This window comes from Oncorhynchus tshawytscha, linkage group LG25 (assembly GCF_018296145.1).
Source record: "Oncorhynchus tshawytscha isolate Ot180627B linkage group LG25, Otsh_v2.0, whole genome shotgun sequence".
Taxonomy (NCBI): Eukaryota; Metazoa; Chordata; class Actinopteri; order Salmoniformes; family Salmonidae; genus Oncorhynchus; species Oncorhynchus tshawytscha.
In genome coordinates this window covers 3755395-3780208 of record NC_056453.1, presented here as the reverse complement: position 1 = coordinate 3780208, position 24814 = coordinate 3755395, and positions in this window count along the sequence as shown.

The following is a 24814-nucleotide window of genomic DNA, read 5'->3' as shown; positions in this document are numbered from 1 at the left end:
TCCCAGCTACAACATGCATGGTTGTAGCTGGGACTCTTTTGGGATTCTTTATATCCCAAAAAGTCTGTTTAGTTGGCGCCATCGATTCCACTCGTTCAACATGCAGACAAAGGAATCCAAAATTCTACCTTTAAACTTTTTTTAAATCAAGTCAAACTACATTTCTATTAAATCCTCAGGTACCCTAAAATGTAATTAAACTACAATATTTTATGCAGAAAGAAAGTAAAATTAGCAAGTGTGCATACTCTTCATCGCTCGCCCACAGACTGATTTCCAACTGTGACTCACTTTAACAAAACTCTAAATTCTTCCTCGTTTTGGAAGAAACACGCCTGAAACCTTGATCAAAGACTGCTGACATCTAGTGGAAGCCGTGGAATTGCATAGCTTTCCATTGTAATAGCATGGGATCTAAAAAATAAAAAAACTCAGGTTGGTTTGTCTTTGGATTTGCTCCTACCATATCAATTGTGTTATAGTCTCATGAATTATTAGGAAAATAGGACCCTAGCCTAGCTAACAAGTTTTAAAAAGTAACAATATTTTGGAGATTTCGTTTTCATTTAACCTCGAGTGAGCGAGGAAAAAGTTAATTCTTGAACACGGGGTGAGACATTCTCACTCATTTCTAAATAAAGCCAGTTTATTATTTAGAATTATTTATACCTGGAGGAACCTAACATCATTATTATTTAGCAGACATCACTTGCTTATATTCAGTCAACACATATCTTAACTGAACATTTTTGTTTCTCCGTGCTTGTTTCAGAGCAGCGTGAAACGGTCCACAGCGCGAAGGCTAAGTATTCTGTGCCCACTCCTGGTATCTCTCATCCGTTACACATCCTTGGAATAGCAGAACAGCATAACGGTCCAGGCGGTCCTTGCTGTGCCTGGTGAGCAGTTGATCAGGTTCTGTTGTCAGAAGAGGAATGCAAATGTTAGGGTGAACCGAAGACCTGACGAACCCGCCACATATGTTGACTCTACCTGTCAGAGGTGGAGTTCCAGAGCTCACAGGTGTGCCTGGCACAGATTGTGACTCCATCTCGATCCTCGCCCTTTTCAATGCGTGAGTGAGTCAATGATTCCAATGATTCGTCTGACCAGTAAAGAACTTTGCTTCCTGCAGGCCCAGGCATGGATCAAAGCTGGCGAGACATTCAATAACGCCATCTTCAAAGACGAATCAACCTTGGCCCTTGAGCAATTTGCTACAGAATTGCTACAGAAAAAAAGGAAGAAGATGAAGATTTTAAAAATCCTAGCTGTTAAGCCTCATAGCCTACCTCAGCAAGTTAAATTGTTTTATATTGGTCTCGGCTCCGAAGAAATAGACTCCAATTAAGCCCTCTTGTTGTTTTTAAAGTCAAGTTAAAATTAAGATTATTGTTGAAATGATGATGCTCTACTGGTGTAGGTTTTCTCCATCTGTTGGTGTGCATCACTTGCATAACAAGTGCGTATCGCTCATGTCGCACATCAAATTGAAACATATTGTCATTCTCTGCCGAGTAACGTTATTGTATTTGGCGCGGAGAAAGTGTCCACTTTAGGCCAGGGATTGTAGGTCTGTTGAGGAATAGCTCTAGTGTAAATCTCTGTAATATGGATATCTTCCATTCAGAGTTCTAGCATGATTTGCCCAGAATAGTGTAGCCTACCCCCTATAGAAATATAACAACTAGGAGGGCAGTTTCTAATTAGCAAAGCTGGTCTCATGAATTGCAAAGAGTTTTGGGATATTAGAACTCCGTTGTCTTAACCTTGTAATCTTCAACCTACACTTTAACTAGCTGGCTAGATGCTTTTTGTCTTTTTCCTGGCATTGGCTTAAATTGCAATTTTATTTCACCAACCTTATGATCTGCTTCAGACCGCTTGCGTTCTGCCTAAGGAGCGTAGCTACAATGCTGAGCTGGTCCCATGGTTGATTCAGAGCGATAGACCCTCTGCATTATTATCGCTCAATTGTCTTAACCTTCCCATCTTAAAACAAAGCATGGGTACACTCAAAATGTCTGACAGTTAGTGGATTCTTCTCAGAAGAGAGTGAACTTCATAAAAATAGTGAAACATTAAAGGTATCCTTTTTAGATATATTTTTTTTTTCCAGAACATTAACGGTGTAGGTAGATAAGTATGCAGGTAGATGTGGAAAGATAGACACAAATGATTTGTTGCAAATTGGGGAAGGGAGGGGTGGTTCACACCTAGCTCAAGTTGGGAAGGGGGGATTTCACACCTAGCTCGGCTATTAAACAATTAATACATTTGGGCACAGGCGATAGCGTGCTGGACTTCGGGCTAAAATGTTGAGGGTTGAAACCTGCTCCCTGCTTGTTTCATTACATTATTATGCCGGTGTCACGACTTCTGCCAAAGTCGTTGCCTCTCCTTGTTCGGGCGGTGCTCGGCGTTCGACGTCACCGGTCTTCTAGCCATCATTGATCCATTTTTCATTTCCAATGGAATTGGGAGCGATGTTGCGCAGGGAGACCGGAGGGGGTTCCCGCTTGAGCACCATTCATGGTCGCAGAGGGCACACTGCTGGTCGGTGCCGGGTTGGTTCCTCTGGGAATAGAGAAGGCAGGCAGGGCATTCTGGCATCACCCCAGGTGAGTAGGCACCATTCTCATCCAGAGCCCTCTGCTGCACTAATGTTTGTCTCGGTCTCTTTTCCTGATTTTTCACTGCATTCCCAGTATAAGGCGCTAGTAGATTCAGGTGCGGCTGGGAATTTCATTAATAAAAGTCTAGCTCATAGTTTAGGGATCCCTATTGTTCCTATGGATATGCCTTTCCCTATTCATGCCTTAGATAGTCGACCATTAGGGTCAGGGTTTATCAGGGAGGTAACCGCACCTTTGTGTATGATAACGCAGAAGGGTCACAAGGAGAAGATTAGTCTTTTCCTTATTGATTCTCCTGCGTATTCTGTGGTGCTAGGCCTACCCTGGTTAGCTTGCCATAACCCCACTGTTTCTTGGCCACAGAGGGCTCTCACGGGGTGGTCGCGAGAATGCTCAGGTAGGTGTTTAGGGGTTTCCGTTGGTGCTACTACGGTGGAAAGTCCAGACCAGGTCTCCACCGTGCGCATTCCCCCCGAATATGCCGATTTGGCTCTCACCTTCTGTAAAAAGAAGGCGACTCAATTACCACCCCATCGACGGGGGGATTGTGTGATAGATCTGCTGGTAGACGCTGCATATCCCAAGAGTCACGTGTATCCCCTGTCGCAAGCGGAGACGGAGGCTATGGAGACATATGTCTCTGAATCTCTGCATCAGGGGTTCATTCAGCCATCCATTTCACCCATCTCTTCGAGTTTCTTTTTTGTGAAAAAAAAGGATGGTGGTTTACACCCGTGCATTGATTATCGAGGTCTGAATAAAATCACAGTGAAATATAGTTACCCGCTACCTCTGATTAATATGGTTATTGAGTTAATGCACGGGGCACGTTTTTTCACAAAATTGGATCTCAGGAGTGCGTACAATCTGGTGCGTATTCGGAAGGGTGATGAGTGGAAGACGACATTTAGCACCACCTCAGGTCATTATGAGTATCTTGTCATGCCATATGGGTTGATGAATGCTTCATCAGTTTTCCAATCATTTGTAGATGAGATCTTCAGGGACCTGCACGGGCAGGGTGTAGTGGTGTATATAGATGATATTCTGATATACTCTGCTACACGCGCCGAGCATGTGTCCCTGGTGCGCAGGGTGCTTGGTCGCATGTTGGAACATGATCTATATGTCAAGGCTGAGAAATGCTTGTTCTTCCAACAATTAATCTCCTTCCTAGGGCATCGGATTTCCACTTCAGGAGTGGAGATGGAGAGCGACCGCATTACAGCCGTGCGTAATTGGCCGACTCCTACCACGGTAAAGGAGTTGCAGCGTTTTTTGGGGGTTTGCCAATTACTACCGGAGGTTTATCCGGGGTTTTGGTCAGGTGGCAGCTCCCATTACCTCACTGCTAAAGGGGGGCCCGGTGCGCTCGCGGTGGTCGGCTGAGGCGAACAGGGCTTTTGAGCACCTGAAGACTCTGTTTACCTCGGTGCCTGTGCTGGCTCATCCGGATCCCTCTTTGCCATTCATAGTGGAGGTGGACGCATCCGAAGCTGGGATAGGAGCAGTGCTCTCTCAGCGTTCGGGTACGCCACTGAAGCTTCGCCCCTGTGCTTTCTTTTCGAAGAAGCTCAGCCCGGCGGAGCGAAACTATGATGTGGGGAACCGAGAGTTGTTAGCTGTCGTAGAAGCCTTGAAGGTGTGGAGGCATTGGCTTGAGGGGGCTAAACACCCTTTTCTCATCTGGACTGACCACTGCAATCTGGAGTACATCAGGCAGGCGAAGAGATTGAATCCTCGCCAGGCAAGGTGGGCCATGTTTATCACTCGTTTTGTGTTTACTCTTTCTTACAGACCAGGCTCCCAGAACGTTAAGGCAGACGCATTGTCTCGGCTGTATGACACAGAGTAGCGATCCATGGATCCCACTCCCATACTCCCAGCTTTGTGTCTGGTGGTGCCTGTAGTGTGGGAGCTGGACGCGGACATTGAGCGGGCGTCACGTGCAGAGCCCTCTCCCCTTGAGTGTCCAGCTGTCCACCACCTGAGGTGGTGCTAAATGCCGTCTTGAAGGGAGGTACTGGTGGCCCACTTTAGCTAAGGACGTGAGGATTTATGTTTCTTCCTGCTCGGTGTGCGCCCAGTGCAAGGCTCCTAGACACCTGCCCAGAGGTAAGCTACAACCTCTACCCGTTACTCAACGGCTGTGGTCGCACCTGTCGGTGGATTTTTTGAGTGATCTTCCACCTTCACAGGGTTACACCACGATCCTGGTCGTTGTGGATCGGTTTTCAAAGTCCTGTCGTCTCCTCCCTTTGCCCGGTCTCCCTACGGCCTTACAAACTGCAGAGGCCCTATTTACACACGTTTTCCGGCACTATGGGGTGCCTGAGGATATAGTGTCTGATCGGGGTCCCCAGTTCACATCAAGGGTCTGGAAGGCGTTCATGGAGCGTCTGGGGATCTCGGTTAGTCTTACCTCAGGTTTTCACCCCGAGAGTAATGGGCAGGTGGAGAGAGTTAACCAGGATGTGGGTAGGTTTCTGCGGTCTTATTGCCAGGATCGGCCGGGGGAGTGGGCGAAGTTCGTGCCATGGGCAGAGATGGCTCAGAACTCGCTACGTCACTCCTCCACTAACCTTACTCCTTTTCAATGTGTATTAGGGTATCAGCCGGTTCTGGCTCCTTGGCATCAGAGCCAGACCGAGGCCCCTGCGGTGGACAATTGGTTTCAGCACGCTGAGGAAACCTGGGAGGCAGCCCACGTCCACCTTCAGCGTGCCATAAGGCGCCAGAAAATTGGCGCAGACCGTCGCCGCAGTGAGGCCCCAGTGTTTGCACCAGTGGACAGGGTCTGGCTCTCGACCCGAAACCTGCCCCTCTGCCTGCTCTGCCGGAAGCTGTGTCCGCGGTTTGTGGGGCCGTTTAAAGTCCTGAGGAGAGTGAACAAGGTATGTTATAGGTTACAACTGCCCACTAATTACCGTATTAACCCCTCGTTCCATGTGTCTCACCTCAGGCCGATGGTGGCTGGCCTGCTCCAGGAGGCTGAAGTGCGTGATGTTCATCCGCCTCCTCTAGACATCGAGGGGGTTCTGGCGTACTCTGTTCGATCCATTCTGGATTCGAGACGTCGGGCGAGGGGCCTTCAGTACCTCGTGGACTGGGAGGGGTACGGGCCAGAGGAGAGATGCTGGGTTCCGGTGGAGGACGTGTTAGATCCTTCCATGTTATCAGAATTCCACCGTCTCCATCCGGATCGCCCTGCACCTCGCCCTCCGGGTCGTCCCCGAGACCGGTGTCGACGAGGGGGGGGTACTGTCACGACTTCTGCCAAAGTCGTTGCCTCTCCTTGTTCGGGCGGTGCTCGGCGTTCGACGTCACCGGTCTTCTAGCCATCATTGATCCATTTTTCATTTTCCATTGGTTTTGTCTTGTCTTCCCACACACCTGTTTTCAATCCCATTCATTACCTGTTGTGTATTTAACCCTCTGTTTCCCCTCATGTCTTTGTCAGAGATTGTTTATTGTCAGCGTAGTGTTTTTGTTGTATAGGTGAGCGACGGGTCTTCGTACCCATATTTTGTTTATGTTCTTTTTCCTGTTTAGTGTTATGGAGCATGTTACTCTGACATTATTAAAAGACTCCATTTTACACTCCGTTTGACTCTCCTGCGCCTGACTTCCCTGCCACCTATACACATATGCCTGACAGCCGGTCTCAGAGCAAATAGCCTGGATTGTTACTCCCATCTCGTTCCTCGCTCTCTTCCATGCATCATTCAGCATGCTTGTGGGCATGCTGGCAGGATGTACTGTTTTTATTTCTGTATATTTGAATTACAAATCAGCCTTTACTTAAATCATGTTTCTAGTCTATTGCATAGTTACAATGTGTAGTCATTGATGTCCCAGGAGCAGGAGTGGTAAACACTGTTGAAGTGCATAATTGTAATACATACATGCAGACACAGCATCATTCAAAGAATTGAGTTTGATACACCTGGTTTTGGATATGACAGGAAAAAAATTAGCTAAATAGCGATTTTCTTAATTAACTTTATGATGAAAAAATATGAACAATGGTTTGTCTCTACATTAACTAATATATTACTCTCAATTGTACATTTTTTGCATGACTCGTTATGATGTTATACCTACTTACATTTGCTTCCACTGTCATGTTTTGTCAGCCATCTTTGCTGAAGAAAGTCATCAGGGACTCGCATCAAATTCGTCATTGGACCCACTCGATATGATTGGTCATATAAAAACCTTACCCAAATGCAAAATAAGTGCTCTAACTCCCCCTTGTGGTGGTCTGGAGCAATGAAGACTACCTAGCCAACTACCTAGCTCACAATACTGGCCAAATTAGCTACGTTGTTCCTTGCATGTGATTGGTTGTGGTCTTAGGGGTTGCACACAGGCTGAGAGACATAGTTGCCTGTCAGGCATCGTTCAGGGCTTAAATGCCCCACATTTTGATCAACGCAGCCACAGGGCTCCTTGATGAGGTGGTCATTGTGCATCTAAACAAATTAATGGATGGTGTGTGGTACTTTTTATTATCTCGTGATCAACACAGCTTTTATTATTTAGTGATCATGAGATAAAAAAAAAGATGTGATCGACGTAATGAGGGAATATTTTATATTCCGTAATGAGGGAATATTTTCCTCTCTGGACCTGGGACACCAGGTGGGTGCAATTAATAATCAGAAAACCAACAGGCTACGAACCTCGTAGGCCAGGGTAACCCTCTCGTCGGCCTCATCTGAAGGTCCCCTGGTACCAGTTGAATAAATGTATAGAAGTATATATGGAGACTGTTAAGTGACAAAAATAAGGGGTTAAATACATGTAAAACAAATCGTTCTTATATCTCTCAGAAATAGGATAGACACTTCCTTTCTGTTGTTCCATGTAGTGAATCTGTTATTCAATGCGTTTGTATGGGCAAATAGCAGTAAGGCCAAATAGAATGTTTCATCAAATAATTTTTCATCAAAGCATTTGGTTAATGCTTCAAGGGCTCTTAAAATTCTAAATAAAATGGTAAAATGAACCTTGGTGTTACCTTTTTAAAACCTCTACAGGATTGGTGTCCCCCCCTAACGTAGGCTAATGTTTTTAGCATGAGGTTGTAAGTGACATGAACATTTCCCAGGACATAGACATATCTGATATCTGCAGAAAGCTTAAATTCTTGTTAATAATATCTTGTTGAGGATAGGGGGCAGTATTTTCACTTTGGATGAATTGCGTGCCCATAGTGAACTGCATCAAACGCTGTCCTAGATTGCTAATATATGCATATTATTATTACTATTGGATAGAAAAACACTCTGTGTTTTCTAAAACTTTTCTAAAACTTTGACGTCATTGCCCCCTCCTTTCCCAACAAGATATGGATCTGAAAGCTCTTCCTACGCCTTCCACTAGATGTCCTCATTCAGTAGAAAGTGGAATGGAGCATTTGCTGTGAACTTTGACCTAATGGGAGGGGAAATAGTCAGTGTCCCGACAGAATGCCATTTTTCTGTGGCGCATTTCTCTGTGGGTGCTACCGCTGTTCCATTTGGCTCCAGATGAAAATGTATGATCCGGTTGGAACGTTATTGGATATATATGATAATAACATCCTGAAGATTGATTCTCTACTTAGTTTGACCAGTATATTCAACCTGGAATATATCTTTTGGAAGTTTTCGTGCAAGTTATCTTGGACCAGCAGTCAGTTTTTGGGCACGTGAGCTGAAAGTAATAGCAAATGCAGCTACTTGGACACTAGTATTGGACATTATGGAACAAAACAACGATTTATTGTGGAACTAGGACTCCTTGCACTACATTCTGATGAAAGATCATCAAAGGTAAGGGAATATTTATGTTGTAATTTCGTATTTCTGTTGACTCCAACATGGCGGAGAAATACTGTTACGTCTGAGCGCCGTCTCAGTTTATTGCAATGTTAGGCTTTTTCCGTAACGTTTTTAAAACTTCTGACACAGCGGTTGCATTAAGAACCAGTGTATCTTTAATTATATGTAGAACATGTATTTTTAGTCAAAGTTTATTTATGATGAGTATTTCTGTTATCTGTCGTAGCTTTCTATAATACCTCTATAATTTCTGAACATGGCGTCAATGTAACCCGAGATTTGTGGATATAAAAATGCATATTATCGAACAAAACATAAATGTACTGTGTAACATGTCATATGACTGTCATCTGATGAAGATTTTCAAAAGGTTAGTGATTCATTTTATCTCTAATCCTGCTTTTGTGATTTTATCTTTGGCTGGAAAAAATGGCTGTGTTTTTCCTTTGATTTGGTGGTGGTCTAACATAAATATATGTTGTGTTGTTGCTGTAAAACATTTTAAAAATCTGACATGATGGGTAGATGAACAAGATGTTTATCTTTCATTTGAGGTATTGGACTTGTTAATGTGTGAAAGTTAAATATTTCTAAAGAATATTTTTGAATTCCCTGTGCCACCTTTTCACTATAACTGCATTGTCCAATTTAAGGTAGCTATTACAGTGGAGGAATACAATGCTATTGTTTGAGGAGAGTACACAATTATGAACTTGAAAATGTATAAATAATCAATTTGGAACATTTGGGCACTCTTGATAAAAGATTTTGAACAGATGTGCAATGTTTCATTGGATCAGTCTAAAACTTTGCACATACACTGCTGCCATCGAGTGGCCAAATCTAAATTGTGCCTGGGCTGGAATAAAACATTATGCCTTTCTCTTGCATTTTAAAGGTTGATGGTACAAAAAAATAAAAAGGTCTTTGTATTATCTTTTACTTTTCTATTTTCTATACTTTTCTTTTCTATACTTTTCTATTGTGTTATTTTCTCTCTAATGTCACATTTCCACAAACGTCAAGGTGTTTCTTTTCAAAGGGGCCGATCCTTAAGAGGTTCCCAGAACTTATTGGCGTTGTCTGTGATGTTGCAAGAATGTTCTTGTGAACATTGCACAGAACATTCCCACAATGTTACATAATGTTCCACAATTTCCAAATAAGTCCGTTTTTATGACGTTCATAGCATATTGTTTTAGGTTTAACAGAATATTACATTGATGTTCACGCAATTTATATTTGACCTGTTCTTGGAGATTCTCAGAACATTTCAAAAACATTGAGCAAATGTTATACTGACCTCAGACTGGGGCGAAGGTACACCTTCCAACAGGACAACGACCCTAAGAACACAGCCAAGACAACGCAGAAGTGGTTTCAGGACAACTCTCAATTTCTTTGAGTGGCCCAGCCAGAGCCAGGACTTGAACCCAATTTAACATCTCTTGAGAGACCTGAAAATAACTGTGCAGCGACGCTCCCCATCCAAGCTGAAAGAACTTGAGAGGATCTGCAGAGAAGAATGGGAGAAACTCAATACGACTTGAGGCTGTAATTGCTGCCAAAGGTTCTTCAACAAAGTACTGTTTGAATACTTATGTAAATGTGATATTTATTTATTTATTTAGCTATATACCTGTTTTTGCTCTGTCATTATGGGGTACTGTGTGTAGAATGACGAGGGAAAAAACTATTTAATCAATTTTAGAATAAGGCTGTAACATAACAAAATGTGGAAAAAGTCATGGGGTCTGAATACTTTCCAAATGCACTGTAACTAACCCACAGAAATACTGGTAACTTGGTTATTCACCATCACTTCACCCATCCACTTCATATTCTGAGTACTTCTGGGCCCCTATTTACAAGGTATCCAATACTATGAGTGCTGAGTTAGGATCACATTTGCTTTTCACATCATTAAAATTAGACAGGGTGGGTCCATAATCAAGCATTTCAAACAATGTTTTATTTTTTTACAGTTAGTCTAAATTCTGCATTTCTGACTGGATTTATAAGTCTCTCAACATACTTACAACATATGAATGTCCTGTGCCACTAAACTTAAACATTGAATGAATGTCATCACAACTGATCATGTTTTGTGTTTTGGGAACCTAGATCTTGTAATGTACCCACACTGTTCCCACAGCCTAATTAAATGTTCTGGTAACCTTCAAAGAAATTAAATGTGTTCTAGGAATGTTCTTGTAACATCAGGCAAATGTTTTTTTTATAAAGCATTCTATAATCATCAGCACGACTGGACAATTGTTGTTTTATGAGAACATTTGCCCGCGACCTAACAAATATTCTAGGAACGTTCAGAGAACCAATTTTGGTTTGCTGGGTTTCCTCTCTGGGTATATTGCAGGGAAATGTTCTCGGAAATGGCAGTGCTGGATCGGATTCTGGGCTTCAGCTCCTATTGTACTCAGGGGTTTGGCATTGGGCTGGAACAGCCTCTCCCTCCTCTGACTGAATATAGAAGTAAGTCCTTATTAACAATGATATACTGGAACGAGACCAGTGTCCCTTTATAGCCTCAAGTGTACAGTCACTGGTGATAAAGTATGATCCATCTTATCTTTGATATGTCTGTATCATCCATATCTTTTGTATTCTGGGTTAAGATGCACATCTGATACTGCCTTGAAATATAAACGGCATACAGGACCATTTTGTAATCAATATCCCCTTACCTACAATATACTATATCTTCAGTATTCTAGGTCGAGACGGATCTGTGGAGGTCTGCAACTGATTGAACGCACCCGTAGATAACTGTTGACCACCCACCCATTTTGAATCGGCCCTCAAGAATGATGGTTTCCTGATAAAACACTTCAATAAGTTGTTTTCATATAGCCAGCCATAGTCATAACCCTTCTCTACCTCTGCCTCACCCTTCTCCCCTCTCCCTCCCTCATCTAAGAGTCCCCCGAGACCCCATTTACTGTGATTAACAATAACACAGCCATTATCTTTTATCATCACATTCTCCCAGGACTCTGCCAGTGCTCCGACACTTTGATAAAGCTGCTAAACATATTTAAACCTTTTGCTTGTTTTCTTGGCTCATGACGCCCATAAAGGCTGCGTTACCGTTTCCGTACAAAATGTACACATAAATGGCCTGTTAACAGACGATAATGCTGAAATTGCCTGAAACTGTTTAATTGTGGAGGATTTGAAAAGCTTGCCTACAGATACCAACCTTGCTGTGGGATGTAAGTGTTGTCTTACATTACAGTGTGAGGGCCAAACTTGAGAAGCAGGTTTGTGCTGTAATCAATATAACCAAACCTTAAGTAGTCTAGTCATTAAATAAATGTCAAATTCATCCCAGTACAATGGCAGTGATGTCACATGTTGATAAGTAGTACCTTATCCTTAGCAGTGTGATTGGAGATTATTTGAAGAATTTTCAAATTTTACAGTCCAGAAAGTGCCAGATGTGAACAATTCCAAATATGTGAGAGCTTAAAGGGGCAGTGCAGTCAAAAACGTGATTTCCCTGTGTTTTGTATATATTTCCACACTACGAAGTTGGAAAAATACAGTGAAAATGTGAAAATTATGATAATGCACTTTACTGTAATAGCTGTTTGAAAAGACTGCCTTAAATGTTAGATTATTTGCCTAGGTGGGAGGTTTTGGACTGCCTGGTGATGTCACCATTATACAGGTGCACCTTGTGTTGGAGAAAATAAAAGGCCACTCTAAAATGTGCCGTTTTGTCACACAGCAAAATGCCACAAATGTCTAAATGTCTAAAGTTCTGAGGGAGCATGCAATTGGCATGCTGACTGCAGGAATGTCCACCAGAGCTCTTTCCAGAGAATTTCATGTTAATTTATCAACCATAAGCCGCCTCCAATGTCGTTTTAAAGAATGTGGCCGTACATCCAACTAGCCTCAACCGCATTCCACGTTTAACCATGCCAGCCCAGGACATCCACATCTGGCCTCTTCACCTGTGGGATCGTCTGAGACCAGCAACCCAGATAGCTAATGAAACTGTGGGTTTGCACAACCGAATAATTTCTGCAAAAAACTGTCAGAAACTGTCTCAGGGAAGCTCATCTGCATGCTCGTCGTCCTCACCAGGCTCTTGACTTGACTGCAGCTCGGCGTCGTAACTGACATTAGTCGGTAAATACTCACCTTTCATGGCCACAGGCACGCTGGGGAAGTGTGCTCTTCACAGACAAATCCAGGTTTCAATTGTACCGGGCAGATGGCGTCATGTGGGCGAGTGGTTTTCTATTGTCAGCGTTGTGAACAGAGTGTCCCATGGTAGCGGTGGGGTTATGGTATGGGCAGGCATAAGCTACAGACAATGAGCACGATTGCATTTTATTGATGGCAATTTTAATGCACAAAGATACCGTGACGAGATAGTGAGACCCATTGTCATGCCATTCAATCTGCCTCCATTACCTCATGTTTCAACATGATAATGCATGGCCCCATGTTGCAAGGATCTGTACACAATTCCTGGAAGATGAAAATGTCCCAGTTCTTCCATGGCCTGCATACTCACCAGACTTGTCACCCATTGAGCAGGTTTGGGATGCTCTGGATTGAGTGTGTACGACAGCGTGTTCCAGTTCCCTCCAATATCAAGCAACTTTGCAAAATAGAGAGGAGTGGGACAACATTCCACAGGCCACAGTCAACAGCCTGATCAACTCTTTGTGATGGAGATGTGTCACGCTGCATAAGGCAAATGGTGGTCACACCAAATACTGACTGGTTTTCTGATCCAAGCCCCTATCTTTCTTTAAGGTATCTGTGACCAACAGATGCATCTCTGTATTCCCAGTCATGTGAAATCCATAGATTAGGGCCCAATTAATTGATTTCAATTGGCTGCTTTCCTTATGAATTGTAACTCAGTAAAATCTTTGAAATTGTTGCATGTTGCGTTTTATATTTTTGTTCATTGCATTTGAAAACAGTCACAGTAAGGTACTTCATGTTACCCAGAAATGATATTAAGATAAAAAGCTGCATTGGATCTTTAAAGGATATTTTCAACTACGTCACATATTTCTCCTGTTCTGCCGAGGATGACTGTGCATTCCAGAGTGGCTATGTTTGATCCTCCAGAGCCGGTCTGACCTCGTTTCACCTACAGTAGCATGACTCAGCTGTAACCTTGAACGTCTCCTGTCGGGGTCTCGTGTTTATGATGTCACAAAGGTCAGTCAGTCATGTTTTTTTACAGTCACTCTCCTGTAGAAAGCTGTAGGCTATTAGGCTATTCTAGCTGGAAGCTATTAAAGCCCGTCCTTGTAAATGAGTGTGTCCAATCTACCCACTGTGTTTCAATGAGAACAGACCACATCAATCAGGGGCTGAACTTTAGAGTCCAGGTCCCTGTGCCCTATGTGCTACTTCAGGGAACAAGGCACAGTAAAGGACCTCACACCACACCAGCGCTAACAAACTAACAAACAGCCCTGAATGTGAAGACCACACATCCAGACCTCTAGTCATAGACCACATGTGAGACCTCATGAAATCTCCTAGCAGACCACACCGTAGACCTCACACCTGTCACTCAGCCACCAGACACTCATCCCGTTCATACAGTCCAAGATGAAGCGGCTCAACTGGAGCTGACTGGCCTGGCGCTCCTCAACGAATCCCAGACACAGAGACAGAAAAGGACCCCAACCTTACAACTACCTTCCCACACCAAACCCACCCACAGTGCTCCAACACAGATCTATTTCCCTCACTTCTGAAACATGACTAACATTTTCACACCAATGACTCTAATCACTCCCACTAAGATCTGAGAAATCGGATCCCATCGCTGCCACTAATTCACATTTCACCATTCAAATTCTCTGTTTGCTCAAATAACTCTCACAGTATGTGACTCTTCACAATAGTTTTGATGAAAATAAGGCAGTTTACATCTATGCTCCAAGAACCACCTTCCCTCATATACTTTCTTACATGTTCACAGATCTAAGAGGACTTGACTTTTGAGAAAGACATGGTGGAGACCAACAGAGTTATTTAATCTATTAGTGGTTATGGAGACAAGGACAGGGTGAAAATAAGTATTCCAACACACGCATGTATTAATCATATGGTCCTTACCAGTCCAGACTGAGAGAGCGTCTCCTGTAGGATGGAGGTCTGTCCAGCGTAGTGTTCTCAGGTTTGGCCTGCCGCTCTTTCAGGGACAGCCTGACAATTTGGAGAAGCTCGACTCTGGCCTGGGGTAAGGGAACATATGGAGTCAATACTTCATCAAAAAAGTAATCAACAGATGCAGTATAAATCTCTAATGTTATAGTTATTCTCGAGGGACTCGTTTTCTGAGAAAGCAGCGCTCACTCACTGTTGGGAAAAAGAAACAGTGACAACGTTTCACGCAGAGGTCTTCATCTCTATATATTAGGTTGGCAGTGTCCCAGCTCCCCCTCTCTTTCTAAATTTTTTTAACGGGCAACGTAATATTTCTTCCCGTTCAGCCAAAGTTAATTTGATGAGATTTGATCAGTAATATTAGTGCGGTAACAGCATGGGGATTCATCAGTATATAAACCTCTACAGGATTGGTGTCCCCCCTGCCCCCGTCGGTTGTGCTATGCTAATGTAGGCTAGTGTGATTAGCATGAGTTTGTAAGTAACAAAAAACATTTCCCAGGACATAGACATATCTGCAGAAAGCTGCCGAAAAAATGTTTTGGTCTCCGTTGTGAGCTTTTTTTGAGACACGGGCTACTGTGGTACACTCCAGAGCTCAATGACATAACAAAGGTGGTTTACACTCTTTATGTGACTAGGTGAGACTTTACTTGGGAACATCCATCAGGCTACCGCGTCTTTAACATAACAGACAGTATCTGCGACCATTTAGCCTACTAAAGTCAGGATTAGGGCTAGGTATTTCTCCTGCGAATGTGGCCTTATCTGGATTCAGGAAAAACTCCTGGCCCTTTAGTCATGACAGCTGACTCACTTGAACATCTTGATGTATGTAAAAGTATCCAATTCCACCTTGGTAACATATTAGCTTTTTGTCATAAACTCAAGTTGTAGACTTCATGAAACAAAGTATAAGTCATTCTAGACAAGCAGTCTGTTTCCACTAAGATAGGTTGAAAGTTATTTGAATTTCCTGTCAAGATCCATCATACCCCATGAGATCAATCTGATATGAAACGTACGTGAACAAAATATCAAACTGGATCAAGATATTTGTCATAATAATAAACTGGTGTTGGGCATGCTTCAGTTTGAAAGAAAAAAAAATCAATGAGATATTTATAATAGATTTTCCTTGTGTGTTGTGTTTCAAATGGGTCACAAGGTTCGAGTTGAATTGCACATTTTGTATTTCCAGTGCATTTGGAAAGTCTTCAGACCACTTGACTTTTTCCACATTTTGTTACGTTACAGCCTTATTCTAAAATTGATTGAATTGTTTATTTACCCTCATCAATCTACATACAATACTACATTATGACAAAACAAAATCAGGTTTTATACATTTTTGCGAATTATTTACAAATTAAAAACTGAAATATCACATTTACATGAGACACTTTACTCAGTACTTTGTTGAAGCACCTTTGACAGCGATTACATTTACATCATTTAAAAGCTTAACTTCTTGTTAATCCACCCGCGGTGTCAGATTTCAAAAAGGCTTCACTGTGAAAGCATACCATGCGATTATCTGAGTACAGGGCCCCACATCAAAATACTTTTTGAACCAGCACCGGCTTAACAAAAATCACAAATAGCGATAAAATAAATCATTTACCTATGAAGATCTTCCTCTGTTTGCAATCCCAAGGGTCCCAGCTACACAATGAATGTTTTGTTCAAGAAAGTCCTTCTTTATATCCAAAAAAGTATGTTTAGTTGGCGCCATTGATTTCAGTATTCCACTCCTTCAACATTCACACAAAGGAATCCAAAAAAGCTACCAGTAAAAGCTTCGTCCAAACAAGTCAAACAATGTTTCTAATCAATCCTCAGGTACCCTAATATGTAAATAAACTATAATATTTCAGACGGAAACAACAGTGTTCAATAGAAAAGGAAAATAACGAAGAGCGCGCGGCAAAAGCCTACCTTTCCTGATGAGAACACCTTGGATAAACTACAACTACTTGTCGTTTTTCAAGAAACAAGCCTGAAACACTGTATATAGACTGTTGACATGTATTGGAAGACATAGGAATGGCAATCTGGGAGCTATTGTTTGTATATCCCATAGGCTTGCATTGAAAAGGCCTGTGACCTCCAAAAAAACATTTCCGGATGAATTTTTCTCAGGTTTTCACCTGACATATCAGTTCTATTATAACAGTTTTAGAAACTTCAGAGTGTCTTCTATCCAATGCTACCAATATATACACCAATATATACATCCCCTAGCTTCTGGGCCTAAGTAACAGGCAGTTTACTTTGGGCACGTCAGTCATCTGGAAATTCAGGATACTGCCCCCTAGCCTTAAGATTAACTAGGCAAGCCAGTTAAGAACAAATTCTTATTTACAAAGACCGCCTACCCCAGCCAAACCTGGACTACGCTGGGCCAATTGTACATCGCCCTATGGGACTCCCAATCACGGCCGGTTGTGATACAGCCTGGAACCAGGGCCTGTAGTGACGCCTTCTAGCACTGAGATTTAGTGCTTTAGACTGCTGCGCCACTCGGGAGCCCAAGTCTACATCCTCGAGTCTTCTTGGGTATGATGTTACAAGCTTGGCACAACTGTATTTGGGGAGTTTCTCCCATTTCTTCTCTGCTGATCCTCTCAAGTTTTGTCAAGTTGGATGGGGAGTGTTGCTGCACAGCTATTTTCAGGTCTCTCCAGAGATGTTCCATTGGGTTCAAGTCCGGGCTCTGACTGGGCCACTCGAGGACATTCAGAGACTTGTCTCTTTGGCATTCAGGCCAAAGAGTACAATCTTGGTTTCATCAGAACAGATCATCTTGTTGCTCATGGTCTGAGAGTCTTTAGGTGCCTTTTGGCAAACTCCAAGCGGGCTGTCATGTGCCTTTTCACTGAGGAGTGGCTTCTGTCTGGCCACTCTACCATAAAGGCCTGATTGGTGGAGTGCTGAAGAGATGGTTTTCCTTCTGGAAGGTTTTCTCATCGCAACAGAAACAGTCTGGAAAAAGCTATGTCAGAATGACCTTCGGGTTCTTGGTCACCTCCCTGACCAAGGCCCTTCTCCCCCGATTGCTCAGTTTTGCCGGGCGGCCAGCTCTAGGAAGAATCTTGGTGTCCCCCGACCCACCCCTGTCTCAGTCTCCAGTATCTATGCGGCAATAGTCTATGTGCCGAGTGGCTATCTGTTATATCTGGTGTATTTATCCTGTCTTATCTGGTGCCCTGTGTGATTTTAAGCATTCCCCCTCTAATTCTCTCTCTCTCCCTCCCCTCCCTGAGGACCTGAGTCCTAGGACCATTCCTCAGGACTACCTGGCCTGATGACTCCTGGCTGTCCCCAGTACACCTGGTTAGTGATGCTGCTCCAGTTTCAACGGTTCTGCCTGAGGCTATGGAACCCTGATCTGTTCACCAGACGTGCTACCTTGTCCCGGACCTGCTGTTTTCGACTCTCTCTACCGCACCTGCTGTCTCGACCTCTGAATTCTCTGCTATGAAAAGCCAACTGACATTTACACCTGAGGTACTGAACTGTTGCACCCTCTACAACCACTGTGATTATTATTATCATCTATGAACTTTTGAACATCTTGAAGAACAACCTTATAGTCTCCACCCGGTACAGCCAGAAGACAACTGGCCAACCCTCAGAGCCAGGTTCCCCTCCAGGTGTCCTCCTAGGTTCCTGCCTTTTTAGGGAGTTTTTCATAGCCACCGCACTTCTACATCTGCATTGCTTGCTTTTTGGGGTTTTAGGCTGGGTTTTAGTATAGCACTTTGTGACATCTGCTGATGTAAATTAATACATTTGATTGATTGATTGGTTCCAAAATTGTTACATTGAAGAATGATGGAGGCCACTGTGTTCTTGGGGACGTTCAAAGCTGCAGAAATATTTGGTACTCTTCCCCAGATCTGTTCCTCGACACAATCCTGTCTCGGAGCTCTAAGTACAATTCCTTTGTTCTCATGGCTTGGTTTTTGCTCTGACATGCACTGTCAACTGTGGGACCTTATATATACAGGTGTGTGCCTTTCCAAATCATGTCCAATCAATTTAATTTACCACAGGTGGAATCCAATCAAGTTGTAGAAACATCTCAATGATGATCAATGGAAACAGGATGCTCCTGAGCGCAATTTCGAGTCTCATAGCAAAGGGTCTGAATACTTATGTAAATAAGGTATTTCTGTTTTATTTTTAATACATTTGCAAAAAAATGTAAAACCTGTTTTTGCTTTGTCATTATGGGGTATTGTGCATAGATTGATGAGGATTTTTATTTATTTAATCAATTTTAGAATCAGGCTGTAACATAAATGTGATAAAAGGGAAGGGGTTTGAATACTTTGCATTGTACAGCTACATGGGGATTCTATAACAGGTGGAGGATGTTGATACAGTTCCTTCAGAAAGTATTCACACCACATTACTTTTTCCACATTATGGTGTGTTACAGCATGAATTGAAAATGGTTTAAATTAAGATTTTTGTTTTACACTGGCCTACACACAATAACCCATAATGTCAAATTGGAATTATGTTTTTTGTCACAGCCTGATCGTTTTCACCTGTCCTTGTGCTTGTCTCCACCCTCTCCAGGTGTCACCCATCTTCCCCATTATCCCCTGGGTATTTATACCTGTGTTTTCTGTCTGTGCCAGTTCGTCTTGTTTTGTCAAGTCAACCAGTGTGTTACTCCGTCCGCCTGGCTTTTCCTTTTGTCTGTTTTCTGCTAGTCCTCCTGATTTTGACCCTTGCCTTGACTCTGTACCCGCCTGCTTGACCATACTGCCTGCCCTGACCTCGAGCCTGCCTGCCACTCTGTACCTCCTGGACTCTGACCTTGTTTATGATCTTTTGCTTGTCCATGATCATTCTCTTGCCTGCCTTTTGGATACAAATAAATATCAGCGACTCAAATCATCTGCATTCCGTTTCTGCATCTGGGTCTCGCCCTGAACCCTTATAGTTTAGACATTTTTGCAAATTAATAAAGAATTCAAGTCTAAAATGTCTTGAGCAATAATTTGTCAAACTCCATTGTTATGGAATGCCCAAATAAGTTAAGGAGTAAACATTTGTCACATAATAAGTTGCATGGATTTTTTTATTTTATTTTAGGCAAAAATTATTACTCCACAATACAAACCGAATTGACAGTTTGAAAAGGAAACCTGTACAGAATAAAAATATTCCTGAACATGCATCCTGTTCGCAACAAGAATAATACTGCAAAACTGTGGCAAAGCAATTCACTTTTTGTCCTGAATACAAAGTGTTATATTTAAGTCAGAATCCAATACGACACATTACAGAGTACCACTCTCCATATTTTCAAGCATAGCGGTGGCTGTATCATGTTATAGGTATGCCTGGGAGATGAACTTACCCTTCAGCAGGGCAATAACCTGAAACACAAGGGGTGTTTTGATCATGCAGACTTGAATATGTTCTGGTCAGCCTCAGAGAACATCAACCTATACGCTGACTCGGTGAGTGAGTTTATAAAGAAGTGCATTGGAGATGTCGTACCCACTGTGACTTAAAACCTACCCTAACCAGAAACTGTGGATGGATGGAGGTTTTCGCACAAAACTGAAAGTGCAAACCATCGCATTTAAAAATGGAAAGAGGTCCAGGAATGGCTGAATATAAACAGCCTAGCTACTCCCTCCGCAAGGCAATCAAACAAGCCGAAATGCCAGTACAGGGACAAGGTGGAGTCGCAATTCAAAGGCTCAGACACAAGACGTATGTGGAAGGGTCTACAGGAAATTACTGACTAAAAACGAAATCCAACCAAGTCACTGACACGACATCACGCTTCCAGACAAACTAAACACCTTCTTTGCCCACTTTGAGGATAATACCGTGCCAACATCACGCTCCACTAACAAGGACTGCCCCCCCCCCCCTCTCCGTGGCTGACGTGAGTACAACATTTAAAAATGTTAACTCTCGCAAGGCTGCTGGCCCAGACGCATCCTTAGCCGCGCATTCTCAAAGCATGCACAGACCTGCTGGCTGGTGTGATGGCGGACATATACAATTGCTCCCTATCCCAGTCTGTTGTCCCCACATGCTTCAAGATGGCTACCATTTTTCCTGTACCCAAGAAGGCAAAGATAACTGAACTAAATGATGACCGCCCGTAGCACTCACTTATGTCATCATGAAGTGCCTTGAGACACTAGTCAAGGATCATATCACCTCCACCTTACCGGCCACCCTAGACCCACTTCAGTTTGCATACCGCCCCAACAGGTCCACAGATGACGCAATCACCATCACACTGCACAGTGCCCTATCCCATCTGGACAAAAGGAATACCTATGTAAGAATGCTGCTCATTGACTACAGCTCAGCATTCAACACCATAGTACCCTCCAAGCTCATCATCAAGCTGGAGGCCCTGGGTTTCAACCCCGCCCTCTGCAATTGGGTCCTGGACTTTGACGGGCCGCCACCAGGTGGTGAAGGTAGGAAACCACATCTCTACTTCGCTGACCCTCAACACTGAGGCCTCACAAGGGTGCGTGCTCAACCCCCTCCTGTGCTCCCTGTTCACCCACGACTGCGTTGGCCTGCACGCCTCCAACTCAATCATCAAGTTTGGCGACAACACAGCAGTAGTGGGCTTGATTACCAAGAACAACGAGACAGCCTACAGGGAGGATTTGATGGCACCCTGAGACAAGAAAACAAAGGAGATGATCGTGGACTTCAGGAAACAGCAGAGGGAGCACCCTCCTATCCACATCGACGTGACAGCAGTGGAGAAGGTGGAACGTTTTAAGTTCCTCAGTGTACACATCACGTATAATCTGAAATGGTCCACTCACACAGAGTGCGCAACAGCGCCTCTTCAACTTCAGGAGGCTGAAAACATTTTGCTTGTCACACAAAACCCTGACAAAAGTTTTTAGATGCACAATCGAGAGCATCCTGTTGGGTTGTATCAAAACCTGGTATGGCAACAGCACCGCCCTGAACCGCAAGGCTCTCCAGACGGTGGTGCAGTCTGCAAAACGCATCACCGGGGAGAAACTACCTGCCCTCCATGACACCTACAGCACCCGATGTCACAGGAAGATCATCAAGGACCTCAACCACCCGAGCCACTGCCTGTTCACCCTGCTACCATCCAGAAGGCGAGGTCAGTACAGGTGCATCAAAGCTGGGACCGAAAGACTGAAAAACAGATTCTATCTCAAGGCCATCAGACTGCTTAAAAGCATACACTAATTTAGAAAGGTTGATGCCTGCATTAAGACCCAATCACTGGCCACTTTAATAAATGGATCACTAGTCACTTTATACAATGCACTCTAAATAATGCCTCTTTAATAATGTTTACATATCACATGCATATACTGTATTCTATGCCAACTGTTGGACCTTGCCTATGCCGTTCGGCCATCGCTCATCCATATACTTACATGTACACATTCTCATTCACCCCTTCAGATTTGTGTGTACTAGGTAGTTGTTGGGGAATTGTTAGATCACTTGTTAGCTATTACTGCACTGCCGTAACTAGAAGCACAAGCATTTCGCTACACTCACAGTACAGTAAAGAATAGTATAGTATAGTTCAGTACAGTACAATAAAGTACCGTACAGTAAAGAAAAGTAGAGTATAGTTCAGTACAGTACACAGTAGAGCAAACTAGAGTTGAGTACACTAATGTACTGAACTCTACTGTACTCTACTGTACTGAACTATACTTTATTTTACTGAACTCTACTGCACTGAACTCTACTGTACTGTGCTGTGCTGTACTCTACATGCTCTACTGTGCTGTACTTTGATGTGAAACATAGACATATATGATTGGTTCAGATTTGGTGAAGACCAACCTAATTTAGTCTTGTCTGGGACAGAGCTCGCTAAAGGGCTAGGCATCCCGCTAGCGGGACACCTTCCTGTGAAACTGGAGGGCGCGCAATTCAAATAAATAATCATAAAAATGATTCATTTGAAACATTTAGGTACATACAAGTGTCTTATATCGGTTGCAAGCTTAAATTCTTGTTAATCTAACTGCACTGTCCGATTTACAGTAGCTATTACAGTGAAAGCATGCCATGCGATTGTTTTTCCAGCGGCACAGGTTTCATAAATATTCTTAAATATTCACTTCCGTTTTGAAAATCTTCCTCTGATTTGTCATCCAAAGGGTCCCAGCTATAACATGTAGTGTTGTTTTGCTAGATTAAATCATTATTTATATCACAACAAATCTGTTTAGTTGGTGCCATCGATTTGAGTAATCCACTCGTTCAACATGCAGAGAAAGGAATCCGAAACTCTACCCCTAAACTTTGTTTCAACAAGTCAAAATACATTTCTATTAACTCCTCAGATACCCTAAAATGTAATCAAACTAATATTTCTTTCAGAAAGAAGTATGTTCGATAGGAAACACGAACTAGCAGGCGCGTCCTGTCTTGATGGCGCACGCAAACACGAATTCCTAAGACTGTGTCCCTGTACTAAAACTAATATTTCTTATTCATTTTTGAGGTTACAGGCCTGAAACCTTGAACATAGACTGCTAACACCATGTGAAAGCCATAGGAATTGCATCCATAGAGCTAATTTTCCATATGACCTTATACTCGCCATTCTAAGAGGATGGTCTCTCTCAAAAAACAATTGGATTTTCTTAGGCCATATATATTGTGTTATATTCTCCTAAATTATTTTAACATTTCTACATAGTACAAAGTGTTTCCTTTCCAATGGTACCAATTATATGCATGTCCTGGCTTCAGGCGGAAATTGAGGAAAAAAGGGGCCCAGCCCTAAGAAGTTAAAATTATAGCCCGTGTGTAGAACAATACCAAATATGCAATGGTGGATATTGCATATGTATACATTTATCTACCTATTTAAATACTGAACATCACCATGAAGAGAATGACATTCATATAAATAATGATACATTGCTGTGTAGTAGAAATCAGGGATCAATGATGAAATCTGTTACCGGATGTAAATCCACTTTACTTACTATAGTTCAAAAAACAAAATAGATTTGTTCAAAGTCAATGTGTCAGGTCATTCTTTCTGCAGACATCGTTGATTCTTTTCGGAGCAGTTATTACTTTTTTGGAAAACGTGGACACAATAAAACTAGATTCTTTACCAAACTTTTTGCACAGTTCTTCCAGTAGCGTGGTAAAATGTTCTGTGTAAAAAAGTTGTCTTGTGCGGGTCCTCACGAGTGGCGCAGCGGTCTAAGGCACTGCGTCGCAGTGCTAGAGGTGTCTCCACAGACCTGGATTCGATCCCAGGCTGTATCACACCCGGCTGTGATCGGGAGTCCCATAGTGGCGCACAATTGGCCCAGCGTCTTCCAGGTTTGGGGAGGTTTTGGACGGGGTGGCTTGACTTGGCTGATCGCGCTCTAGCGACTCTTTGTGGCGGGCCGGGTGCCCGCAGGCTGACTTCAGTCGTGAATTGAATGGTGTTTCCTCCGACACATTGGTGCGGTTGGCTTCCGGATTAAGAGGGTGGGTGTTAAGAAGCGTGGTTTAGTGGGTCATGTTATGGAGGAGGCATGACTCGACCTTCGCCTCCCGAGCCCATTGGGGAGTAGCAGAGATGAGACAAGATCGAACTTGGGGAGTAAAAGCGGGTAAAATACAATGGATGGAGTCGGTACTCTTTCTCAGGACGTGTCCAATCCAGCTCCAGTGGCATCTCTTGAGTACAGCATCCATAGCTTCCTGCTTCGTTTGTCTAAGGAGGTTGGTGTTTGGTGTTTTGCTTTTGGCCAGAAGATGATGTACATGATTCTTCGGGGACAAGTTGTGTGGAAGGTCTGCTTCTGTCATTTTCCAGCATTCCAAACCATAAAGGTGAGTTGCCAGTACACAGCTCTAGTATATTTAGAGTTTTATGTTTGTGCTATATTGTCCAGATTTCCAAACTTTGTTGAACTTCGTAAAGGTTGCTCTTGCTTTATTGAGTCTGATGAAGGTCTTTGATGGTGCCTCCATCATGGCATATGGTGCTCCCTAGGTAAGTAAAACTGTGGGTTAACTCCAGGTCTTTTTCCATGCTTTTGACTTTTTTTGCTGTGTTGATGTTGATGGGCATTACCTTTGTCTTGCTGCAGTTGAAAACTAGGCCAACTTGCTGTCCAAAGGTCTGAAGTCTGTCAGTTGTGTCTTGTA